This window comes from Vanacampus margaritifer, chromosome 2 (genome assembly GCF_051991255.1).
Source record: "Vanacampus margaritifer isolate UIUO_Vmar chromosome 2, RoL_Vmar_1.0, whole genome shotgun sequence".
Lineage (NCBI taxonomy): Eukaryota > Metazoa > Chordata > Actinopteri > Syngnathiformes > Syngnathidae > Vanacampus > Vanacampus margaritifer.
The window spans coordinates 16553663-16567216 of record NC_135433.1 but is presented as its reverse complement, the minus strand read 5'-3'; positions in this window follow the sequence as shown (position 1 = coordinate 16567216).

Sequence of the window (13554 nt, the reverse complement as noted above, 5' to 3'; positions counted from 1 at the left end):
CCCCTCCCCCCTCATCTTCTTCCTTGCCCAGCTTTGATGGTTGAGGGTTTGCAGGACCCGACAGCTGCTCTTAAATTAGAGAGTATGAGAGGACACAATGGCATGCAGGAATGTCTGGATCGTCTCCGTTGGCTTTCTCTTCCAGGGGGCGTTTGGAGAAGAGATGCGGTCTAATACCAAGTTTGTTTAGGGCCAGTGTACAGAGGAGGCACAGTGCATTCCTGAACTCATGTATTCTAAGCACTCTTTCGAAATGCCCCTTTGGAGAAATTAAGTTTGGGCTAACATGAATTAAATAGCTGAGCATGAGGAAGTGGAGCCATTTATTTTGGGGGAGGCTTGTCAGGCTATCCTGGGGGTAGGTAAGACCTCATCCTCTCTGCATGATTCCACTTCCTGTATTAGTTGCCATGGAGACAGTGACCAGATCACTGGGAGGGGTTGGAGTGGCCGGGGGCCTGGTTGTAAAGTTGCTCTGACAATAAATTCATCCATTTAGGAGAGATTAGCACTGCCGAGCCTTTGAGGATCCACCCGAAGACCGATAAGACAAAGATAAACCTGAAGCCGCAGGACACACAAGTCAGGCCAAACGGAAGGAGGAGCACGGCAGACGTCTCCATGGAGAAACATCTGTGGGGTGTTGTAGGGACCCCATGAGGGGGAAGAAACAAAGAGGAAATGGTGTGGGGAGCGAGGAGGGGTGTTTAACTATTGTTCAAACAGTCATTTGCCAGCCTAAAATAGCTAAACTGGGTCCAGATACCATTTTTAGGTCATATAGTTAAAATGAAGTCTAATAATTTGCCAATTGGGGCGTATCTTGTTGGCAGCACAGTGACCTAATGGTTAGCGCGTCTGCAATCTTGTCATGTCAGGTTCATTGAAGACTCTCAATTGTCTTTAGGAGAATGGGAGTGTAAATTCTTGTCTATATGTGCCCTGTCCAGTGTGTACCCCAATGATGACAAGCTCCCACTATATTTAAATCCATATCATGAATGCGAGCGTGGCCGTCCTGCTGATTTTCACTTCCTGCCGCCATGGACTAGCTAGCTATTTTCCTCTTTGTGTTTTAATAAAAGTGGAATTACCGCAAGCCCTCCCCACTCCTCTGGCCCAGGGTGGAATGTCTGCCACTATCAGCCCACCCCTCTCATGCCTCCGCACCTCTCCCTTTTTTTCACCGCGACCGAGTCTTTCCTGAGAGCCCTGCTACCTGCTCCAAACATGCACTTGACCTTTGTGGCCCACTTCTGAGAAGCTAAATATTAATAGCATCAGGATTGCACTTGGTTGACATTTCAAGCCATGTAAAACGAGAATTAACCGTATCAGCGTTGTGGTGAGGACGTCACATGCAGATAATATATCAATTCTGCACAAACATAGATGAATGGGCTGTTTCAAGTCAACTACAAACACAGCGGTCAGCAATTCTTAAATATGTTTTCTTTTTAGCCTTCAGGCGCACAGCACTTAAACCATGTCAACCACCAACACTTCCCTCTTGTCCCACCCCGTCTTATTCCATTACAGCTTCCCTTATCACTCAAGTGGGCTTCTGGCCACAGCAGGAATGCAGCACGCTCATTTAAATCATAATCCAAACCCGTAAATTTTAGAAATATTTTTGGAACTGATCCTTGTTTTCCCTCCCTGTGTCGAACCATGAGCATCATATGCTACTTTTTTATGTAGATCCACAGCTGCTGTGTTAACTCCTGATAAGATGTCTTTGGCTCTAATCAGCACATCCACTATAATGAAGTAGGGATTAGAATCACACATGTAATCTCACACCGCTTCAGTGGGCTCAGATAAAGAAAGCAGCCCGTTGTCATGATGTGTTCTGTGAATCACAGACTGCCGGGATGCCAGGGAAGAGGCCTGTTGATATTGGTCATGAAATGAGTCATTTCACTTGTCTTGCATTGGGTAATTTTGGCAAAATATGCCACCGTGTGAGAGACTATGCATAGTCCACCTGGAGACCCACTATACCTGTGAAAGATGAACCAACTTTACGTGGGACCTTGTCAAACTTAGTAAAGGAATGTGAACCTTAGCTGGGCAGCTTTTCTTCAACACTGGGAGGCTCCAAGGGGAAGATGAGCCTTGTGACGGGTATTCTTCTCTGCCTAGTGTTAGACAAGCCTACCTAAGGCAGGTGAAACTCTTTTTGCAACACTGGGCTACATCCCGTGAAGCTTGGTAAGTCTTTCCTGCCAAGGTGAACCTTTGAGTATTCATGCAATGCCCAGAACCTTTGCCTGGAGTTTGACACCCAAGAAAGGTGATCCTTAGGTTGGCAACGTTTTGGCAACACACTGGGGTCCCAGCCTGAAGCCTTGCAACCATGAATGAGTAGTTAAGAATGCGGTTTATGGTCTGACTGAGGATTGGAGCCACCCTTTATAACCACTGGTTTGGCTTCATTGCCATTAAGCAAGCCCCTTAACTCCCAGCAAATACTCCACAGGTTGAAAACGGCACACTGGTGTCCTGTGTCATTATTCACTGGTCGAATAACTTGGAATTTTGGCCTCATCTTCTAAAAAAAAAAAACAACTCTAAAACTAGGCCCACATTCATGCTTCTTAGCACACAGTGCTCTGAATAATATGACATGAAGTTGAAAAGTAATGTAAAAGCAGAAGAGAATGTATACAGGATAGTGAGTTGGCTGATTTTCCACCGTGTCTGCATGATAACCGCTTTTATTCGACGGTTTCTTGGAATAGTGACATTGCGTTATGTGATTCCTCATGTGAGAAGTCACCAAGTTTGTTACGGAAATCTCTTGGTCGAGCTCAGTGTGCATGCAGTGAGAGATTTGTTTAAGGGGGATGCCAGGGGTGTACTCACTAATGGGATGCTTCAGTAATAATTATACCTTAGTGGTGTACTTGCATTGTGACTCGTTGGCAGTTGTTTGGATTGCACTCAAGCCAGGTTTAGTGGGTTTTTTTCTTCTCTTCCCCTGTTTTTTTCTTAAGGATGGACGATCCCAGCTCACATGGGCTCTGCTGGGACACGTAAAGGTGCAGGCGGGGGCGGTGTGGGTGCAGCCTCTCTCACCTCACTACCGTGGAAGTGTGGGAACCACGTTACTGCCAGCAGTGCATGAGTAACAAGTACCCCGAGGGACTGTGTTGTAATCTCTTCTAACGGCTCTCTACTCCCACTCTTCATGGAACACACACAGAAGACCGCACACTCTCGCGTTTATGTCAATCAGCAAGACACAATTTACACAAAAACGACATGGGGGCATATTTGTATCATAGATGCAATCACAGTTACGGAAAAAAGAGTTTGCCATGGGGTACATTTACAGTACGCTAAAGATGCAGTTTCTAAAGGTTTCTCATACCGATGACAACATTGTTAAAATGATTCTTATGGTGATTACACAGACCTGGACTGCTCTAATATGTAAACGTCCCTTTTTGAAGACACTTAGTGCATGTGTACAAGTTGTGTCTGAGATCATATTTTGAATAACCTGCATTGGCATTTATATAAGTGAATGTACACAGCACAAACACAACAATAGTGATTTGGTCTGATCTTAAACCCAAATGTGCTTGTCTTGTTTTCAGCATCTACACTGACACTTTTTTGTTTTAAGTTTAAAGGCAGTTTTGAGATACATTTGCCTGACATCCTGAACAGCGAGTTGGCATACCCTGAGGTAAGAAACTCTGTGTTTTTGGTTCCAGGACAGCTGATTTGAGGTAGTTATATCAACGCAGAGTAGTTTCACCTGGCGTCACCATGGCAACGGGGAAGCGCAGTGCGTGACGCCGCCCCCTGTTTCCGTTTTTTTTTGGGGGGGGGGGGGGTGTTTGTTTTTCACCCCTCTCAACTGAAAATCTTAATGCGATCATATGGCGAAGTTGAACTTTATTAAAAAAAATAAAAAATAAAAAAGTGCAACATCGCAACAGCTCCCACATAGAGGAAGGCAGCGTGGAAGAACGGTGCTGCTCGGGTGTCGGCTCAATGCGTAAATTTAATGTAGTCCTTTGCAATCACAATAATATTACAGGGGAAACCTGTTGAATGGTAGATCATTAATTCATTTCATTTAGGTGCAATCCTGCGGGGGAGAAGCGCACTTGACTTAAGATTAAATATATATAATATCAAATGGTTATAAGAAACGATGAAATATATATAATATCAAATGGTTATAAGAAATGTATGCTGTGATGTGAGCGCATGACTACGGCTGTTAATGTTGCAAATGTAAGGACGGATTAAGGTGTGTATGTAGATGATGGACTGTGATGTGAAACGGTACCGCTCAAAAAAGATAACTGTCCAGAAATGCCAGCATATCTATGCACGGTCTTTTAACAATCTCACGACGAATATTTAATTCCCTGCGCAATAATGCAGCACCTTCATCAATAGGGTCATTGTCAAAAGGACATGCCATGTTCGTGACAAAAGTGGACTTTACGCTATAGACTATAGGCGCATTTACGCAAAAGCTCGCTGCAGCGAACTTTATGAATGAGGAAAGGCTGAAAGAAGGCGGGGACAGAGAAAACCTCGAGGTTCATTGTGGAAAATCTGCAACCGACCAGGTTTGGTTCATGGAACATGTTACTGCAGTAACTGACCGAGAGCTTAAATGACCTCTTTTTATAAAACAGACTAGAGTTACCTCTTTTTCTCTGGTTTCAATTACCTCCCTTACTAAAACGGAAAACGCAGAGTTTCTCACATTTCAGGGTTTCTTGACCCAGAGTTCTCACTAAACCTGCTTTGTGAAATAGACCCTAGGTCACCCTGTACAGGATAAGCTGTATAGAAAATGGACGGATAGTTGGCAACACGGCCATACAAAATTCAGAAATTAATTGAGAATGACCTCTAAATTTCAATTCAATTCTTGATGCAAAATTAAAGTGTATTTAACAATGGAGCTTTACAGTATATACGCCTATTTACAACATGAATTTCTTTTTCGAATTTTATCGTGAGGACTTTATGTACTCAATACTTAATTATCGTAAATATTAAAGTGTAGGCAAAGCCTACTCAGATAAAACAAATATCAACGCTGGTAAAAAATTACATTGTTTTTTTTTTTTATATGATGGTGGTTTATAATAGCTGTACAAACATTTTGGTGTTTGGAGCAAACACGGGAAATGCACTCATTCTCAGGGTTGGGGAATCCAGGTCCAGAGAGAACAAACACTGAAACAGTTTGACTTTAGCCACAGGTGCGTCTACTCAACAGGTTCTTCTATGAGCTTACTTGCCAGTAAAGTAGAAGCACTGTGGCTAAAGCCAATCTGTGGCAGGGTTTTTACTTTCTGGACCTGGATTGCCCAACCCTGCTCATTCTCACTGATATGTGTTGAGAATGAGTTGCTCTGAATTGCATTGAAATCAATTCCACTTCCTGAAATTCAAATTCAATATAATATCATGTGGGGTGGAGTCAATTCAAATTGAAATTCATCTGTGGAATTTAATTGATTTCTGAAATTCAGAATTTTGCACCGCCCTGCTTGCCGGATATGAAACTCCTTTTCAAATGCTGTTGTGATGTGAACAAAATATATATTTTTTGTAAAATAACATATAATAAAATAATTTCAGCAGGACATTTAGCCTTTTTTTTTTAACTCTTTTATTCTTTCATTTGTAAAGAGTTGAATTATGGCTTGAAAGCTATGAAAGAGCCACCCACTGAGAAGAATAATCACAAAATGGACAGTTGACTGCCCTGGCAAGCATGGTGCTTTGCAAACCGCGTACTGCGCAAAAAAGAGAAAGAGAAAAAAACGGCACCAACAATTTCACAGTAAACTGAGCTGAAGAAGTGCAAATAATGGATGATGTCTGCTACCGCCATCTTTGTGAGGCGATGCAAAGGAATGTTCTAATACGGGTTTCATAGAGTAGTGCGAGTGGGGGCTGCAGGGGGTGGTGGCGACGGGGGTGTTTGGGGCCAGTGGGCTGGCAGCTGTTGCTGCTGCGCAGGGGCCCTCGGGTCCCGGGCCGACCCTAATGGCCAGACCAGCTGTCCGAGTCCAGTCTGTAGGGGCGTGAGGCTTCGGGAGGCGGGGAGGGCATGAGAACTTCCACCCCCCTGTCCTGCGGGGCGGGTCCCTGCCTTGTCTGCCCAACTCTGAAACGGGGTGATTGATGGCGAGGGGTTGACACCGCGCTTCCCCAACAATTGACTCAAGAGGCTCGGCATGAACGGGGAGCTCAGGACCCCTCCGCGTCTTTCTCCTGCCGTTTTCACAGGCAAATGTGGGATCAGTCGCAGTTGTAATTCAGTCATTTTTCTCAATATGTCTTTTATTTGATGCCTTGACTGGAGCATTTGCCGCTTCAAGCACCTTTCGAGGCTGTCAGCGCAATCACGCCGCAAGTTAACTCGGGTGTTCTGCTGCTTTATTTGTCACATTACATGCTTTCAGCTCTTTTTTTGTCCAATTTCCTTAATGAGCGCAATTGGCTTTTGTTAACATAAGCCCTCTGGCTGCAGCCCTCATCCAGCAAGCGTCTTCCTGATCCAAACAGGAAGTGCACGCTCCGTCATGGGTGTCCAGCGGCTGATCCTTGAGCGTGTGTTGGGTCATCAGCATCAGGGCCTTACTTACACACAGCTGACCTTTAGCACTAAACCCCGGGATCCTCCTTGGTTCCCTTTCAGCACGTCGCTGGCACCTCAGTTCTCCCTCAAGATTTACAGGCAAGCGGGAGGGAGCCGGGGGGCGCACGGGGCACTGTCCGGCAGCTGTTCATAGTGGCCTTAAGTAGCTATTTCACAGAGAAACACAGTCGTGGCTTTCGGGATTCCTCCAGCTGGCCGGTCTCCAGCTCTGTCTGTGATACATTCCTCTGCAGGATGTCTACTCTGCGCCCTCGTTGCGCACCCCGTAATTCTCACTACACCGGTATTCCAAAATGCCAGCGACCTTACAATGAGTCTCAGTACGCTGTCAGTCCCCTAACACCATCCTCCGTTTTTTCTGAATTATCCCCATACACGGGTAAACAAATCATCGCCCCATTTGTATTTGCAAACACAGATTGCACTGATGGATCCCATTCCAAGCTTCTGTGTCATGATGAACAAGCCTAAAAAAGCACAAACTTCCACATAGGTAAAACATTCTTTCATTCCCCACTCGCTTCAAGCCTGTCCCTGGACGTGTGTACACAAAGAGCATTTAATAGCCGTTTAGAGAGCTTGTGAGAAAGTCAAACACTTTTTCCCACAATCTGAAAGAAGATTCATCATTCGCACGTGTTTACTTTAGTCAAAAAGCCCCAGTCGCTCTGTACTTGTGTGTGTGTGTGTGTGTGTGTGTGTGCGTGTGTGTGTGTGTGTGTGTGTGTGTGTGTGTGTGTGTGTGTGTGTGTGTGTGTGTGCGCGCACGCACGCGTCCCAAGTAAGTGGGTGGGAGGGGAAGAAAAAGCGCAGAGAAAGAGGATACAAAAGTTTAACCTTTGTATTTTCTTTCTACGTGCAAGATGACAAATTTATTGCTGCGGCAGTGAAAAAAAAAAACGAGAATTAACTTATTGTATTGCAAAAATACGTAACCTCACTGGATACCTCAGTACATATACCTGAACTATATATTGAGATCTGAATTGGGGGGGGGGAATCTGTATTTAATGAAAAAAAAAATAATCTATTTCAATATTTTGTTCAGAATAGATGACAGGTCAAAAGTTTAAACTGAGAAAATGTATCATTTTAAGGGGAACATATGTTGATTGTAAATTTCATGGTGCCAACAAATCTCAAAAAAGTTGGAACAGGTAGCAATAAGACGCTAAGTCAATTGAACTTATAAAAAAAAAAAAACAGCTGGAAGACCAGTTAGCACTAATGAGGTCCATTGGCAACTTGATTGGAGTCTAAAAAGAGCTTCTCGGAGTGGCAGTGTCTCTCAGAAGCCAAGATGGGTAAAGAATCAACAATTCCTCCAATGTTGCGCAGAAAGATAGTGGAGAAATGTCAGAAAGGTGTTTACCAGCCAAAAATTGCAAAAAGGTTGAAGTCATCATCATCTCCAGTGCATAACATCATCCAAAGATTCAGAGAATCTGGAACAATCTCTGTGTGTAAGGGTCAAGGCGGAAAAAAAACACTGGATGCCCTTAAACGGCACTGCACCGCAAACAGGAATGTGCACTGTAAGGGAAATCACAGAAAGGGCTCAGCAATACTTCCAGAAAACATTGTGGGTGAACACAATCCACCGGCCCAGCCGCCGTTGCCAGATGAAACGCCACAGTACAAAGAAGAAGCCATTTCTAAAGCAGACCAAGCGCAGGCGTTTCTCTGGGCCAAAATGGAGAGTGGCAAAGTGGAAACCTGTTTTGTGGTCAGATGAATCACGATTGGAAGTTCTTTGTGGAAAACTGGGGCGCTCTGTCATAGTGACTCAAGAGGACAAGCCAAGTTGTTATCAGCACTCCGTTTATAAGCCTGCATCTGTGATGGTAAAGGCTTGCTAATTTTGACCCTCTTATGTAGCAAAACGAGGGATCCCAAAACACTTATCAATGTGATCCAGTGCAATTGTATCTTGTGACTACAAAATTTGCCAGAAAAAGTTTTCTAGAACACCTGAACTTCATTTGCAGTTAATCAGAGGCCATTAAAATGGGACGGGTATATGAGTTTGAATGTGATTGGTTCATTCTGAATACAGCTACAGTACACATAATCTTAGTTGTTTTTTTTTTTTTGTTAGTAATTCTTAGGAAAAAGTGGAGTTTTTTTCCCCAATGGATGATGTCAGTTTTCCAGAACCAACAAAGGGCAGCTATCTTATCTAAATGTGCGTGCATGCCTTGCTTGTAGGCAATGACATCATCAAACCTTTGTTTTTTTAATTTACATTCCATAATCCTGCAACACTTGACACTCAAGTACTGTTCAGATAAAGCAATGGCCAAATTATGAAAGATCAGCAACCCGGCTGCTGTGCTCTGATTGGCCGCGACATGTTTGACAGATGACAGATTTTGCCCATAAATCAGTCTGTCTTGGGTGGTAAAGTCATCACGTCTACTTTGTGTTCACACTTGCGCACGCGCGCACACAAATACACTGCCTGGTAACACTCCGAAAGGCCACCAATTTAAAAGAAGTGGCTGATCATGAATTGCTAACGAATTAATAGCGCCTGACCTTCTTGGTGTTGCTGTTATTTTAAGAATATGCAACTGAAACGCATATGCGAAATATTGCATAATTAGCCTTAATCACACTATTTTAAAACAAATGGGCAAAAGTATTTGGTATGTCTACTAGTTTAACAACTTCCGTTCTTCTGGGAAGGCTTTCTACAGAATTTTGGTTAGCATCAAAGAGACATTTTGCCCATTCATCCATTATAGCGCAGGTGTCAAACTCAAGGCCCGGGGGTCAGCTCTGGCCCGCCATATAATTTTATGTGGCCCTCAATAGCAAATCCTGTGTGTCTGCTGTATGTTTCTTGCTCAAATCTGCACCAACAGTTTAAAGTTTTTGGGTTGCAGATAAATCTAGAAGAATGATAATTCAGTGATTTATAGGGCAATTATGACCTCTTCTAAATATTTGTTTAACATAAATGGGGATTTTGAATTAGATTTTAATGAGCCATACTGACTCTTTTATGTGTAACTAAAGTACTGTCATCATTTTACCTACAGTTTTATTGGCTGCATCCTGGTCATCTACGTTACTTACAGAAAAGAAACACACTGGGATTGAAAAAAAAAATGGTTGAGTGCAATGGTGGTCCAAGTCCAGACATTTTGTCAAATCAAAAATTTCATGAAATAAAACATTCACTTTTACTAACACGCAGATGTAGTTACACTCCAGCGCAAACGTTATTTACTTTCTGCAACTTTCTGGGATGTTAGCTCACTGTTACACTGATAAATTAGGAAAAGTGCAATAATGGACTGCCCCCTATATGTCCAAATTGCAACTAAACCTTAATTTGACCAGTTTTTGTCTGAAAAATATCTCTTTTCTCTGGTCAGTTCTGCACGCAGCCCTTTAATTAACTTAAAAATGATAAAAACATAGTTTGCTGACTCTACAGAGCAAAATCGCCACTGTTAGATTAACACTGACAGTGTTAAATCTAACACTAGAAAAGTGTTTATGTGTTTGTTTGTTTGTTTTATTGATTTTTTTTCTCCCTTTCGGACACATTGGTACAGGTTACATCGATCACATCATATCATTTGAAACATTGACATCTGAAAGAAAGGCTGACGGGTAGAAGCCATGGCTTATTAGAAACCCGTCCCCATCGATTCTTACTATAGTCATATACATTGATTATGATAGTCAATGATTCTTATCGTTATCAATCCCAGACTGAGTCTGCACACTCCTCGCTCAGTTCATCTTGAGTAATGTCTGTGTCTAAGTTGCAATTAGTACCAATCATTTGGAATTGGTAAATCGGTTCCTGGACGCCAGCAAGAGGCCCACCCAGCCAGGCGAGCAGCCAAGCCGAGCGCATGCTCGTTCACCAGTAGCGTCTTCGCTGACCTTGGATCAGCTTTCACACTTGTGGCTTCCGGAAGAGTAGATGGGCTTGCATTCTGCCCATTGCGTCCACAGCAATGTTCACTCCATTCCGGTCAGTTCAGCCAACACTGTTGCCAGCATCCGATGATGCTTAGATCTTGATACTCCTGAGCGCTCACCAAGGCCAGCCCACCCGGCGGAGTAGCCCCCACAAGCCCCATCCCGGAACCATGTTCACCAACCCCATTGTAACTATTTACAGCAGATACATTGCAGCCACAATACAACCTTATCACGACAGCCTTGCATGTTACAACAAATGTCCAAACAGAAATCGAGCCAGACAATGTTTACGTTCTTACAGGAACAGTAATACATGTTATCAATGCAGGTACGTAAACAAGAGTTAACCTTGGCAGTGTCAGCAAGTAATTATATGCTATATTTACATTATTCAAATCATGACTGCTCCAGTTTTGGGTTAATTATTAATTTTTTACAATAATTTCATTTGGGTAAAACATAATCCACAATTTAATGATGTGAGTTACTGATAGCAGTTAATGTCTCTCAAAGTCTTTTCACGATCCGTATTTTCTTCTGAGAAGATGAGTCTTCTTTTGTTTGGTTGAAGATCCGACAGTCTTTTGTCCATGTGTTCTTGATAAATCCATTCTTTCTCAATTGTCAGCATTTCGTTTTGTGAAATTATCATTGACGTACACATGTTTACCTTTAAGTTTGTAGCTATCTCTCAAAAGAGCAATCTTTTACTTCCTGTCAACAAACCTGATCAAAACTGCAGGTGGTCGTGTCCCCCCAGTTGGAAGCGAAAAGCACATCTGGATGTGCGCTGGATCCACATTTAATCCCAAATCTCCGAGTTGAGTTGTCACTTGCTGTTCCATAGTCTCGTTCGCTGAAGCTTGGTCAGAATCAACTGCACTTGTGCTGGCCGCAGCTCTCGCCCGAGGGCCGCGGCACGGTTTAATCTGGATACCTGTAACTATGACATCGTTGATTCGAAGATTCTGTTCCAAATCATCCACTCTTTGTTCAAAGGCGACAATGCGTCAATCTTTTTCTTGTGTCTCTTTCTTCAACTGTTGAATTTCCTGCACAAGTGGCTCGATGCTCTTTTTCTTTTAAATTATTTCGGTGACCATTTCTTTGAGTTTTGCAAGAGAAGATTTTATCTCCTCAATTTCCTCAGCTCTTTTTCCACCAGACATATTGCAATACTTGTAGTTAAAAATTCCAATGTCAACAAAATAGTTAGAAGTCACGAGCGAGTGCAGGAGCAAGTACAGATGCGTCGAACATGTGTTCAAACCAATGAGCGCAAATTTGACACTTTTCAAAGTGTTTTTTTTTCCCACACTTAACTAGTGTTACTCCAACACTGTATAGAGTTAAAAATCAACACTGGTAAACACTGAGTAGTGTTGACGGTACTCTACACAAGTGTCAGTAATAAACATTTCTACAGTTTAAACACGCATGAGTGTATGGCACTAGTGCCAGCGTTAAAAATGTAACTCAAACTAAGCTTTGCTCTGGTAAATGGTGCTTCATATGTGTGTGGATATATATATATATATATATATATATATATATATATATATATATATATATATATATATATATATATATATATATATATATTAATATATAAGGCCCTCAAAGCGGTTTACATTTTGACAACTGCTGACAGGTTCCGTATCTTGCTTAAGGATACTTTGACATAGTCACACTGACCCACACTCTCAGAGCTGGGAGGTGACCACTATACCACTGAACCACGTCTCCCCAACAACAACTGAATGTATTGCTATTGGAATGTCAACGGTGAGCTTGAATTTTGGAAAGTCTTCACTGGAAATTAGGGTGTGGTCAATTTAACACTCAAGGTAGTGCTATTCAGGTTGCAGCCAACATCCACCCCAACACTCAAGGAAATTGACTGCATATTTGATCCAACACTGGAAATTTAACAATTACCAATTTGTTCCCATTTTCTAAATTGAAAATTAGTTTCACTTTTAATAATGATGAGATATTGCAAATATATTTTTGTTATATTACTTTGCATACCAGTAATTAGCCTTAACCACACATTATATTATATAGACAGTAGACATGTAATAACATGGATCACTCTTTTGGGTCTCTTTCTGTGGTAATTTTTGCCCTTTCGCTGCCTATCAAAGATTGTTTGTACGGTGAATGTGATGGGGTCCTTCCACACCAAATTCCTCCAAGCATGCTTTTACAGACCTTGCTTTGTATAGTGGAACAGAAAAGGGCCGTCCCAAAAGGCTTCCCACAAAACTGGAAGCATGAAATCATCTATAATGTTATAATGATGCTTTTATTTGTATTTTTATATGTTTTAGAATGTAGGTTGGCCCAACTAACTATTGCCATATCTGTGCATTGTCTTTACAAGGAGGCACGTTGAAGGATGACTGTAACAGTCAATGCTTTGCGTTTACCCACTTAACCACAATATACAGTATTGTATGTTTTTCTGGCAGAAAAATCCATTCTGTTGGCACTGAATTCTACAATAAAGTATTATTCTAGCGTATCAAATGTTTAGCCAAAGCAGTTAAACATTTTGTGAATTCACGGAAAGAAGAGGAGGAGGAAAGAAGCAGGGGCACGTCAAGATGTTGTATCCCAGTCGCATGGAAGGTAAGCCATGGTGTGAAGTGCAGTGGATTGTCTCTCCAGCAGAGAACAGAGTTATAAATCGCCAAGCAGACGGGCTTGTTTGTGTGAAAGGAGAATCCCCCTGAGTCGTGCGCGAGAACTTTGCCACCATAGCTTCCACTCTCGCACCTTGGCTGCAGTCCAAACAAAACCCTAATACTTGATGTTTGTTTGTGTGTGTGTGTGTGAGAAAGGAGAGAGTGCAAATAAATAACCCTTTGAGATTTTAGTGGATTTCTATTGAAATCCCTGTTTGCTGGCTGCACTACTTGAAGAAAAAGAATAGAGGCTGTCCCACTGCTGCT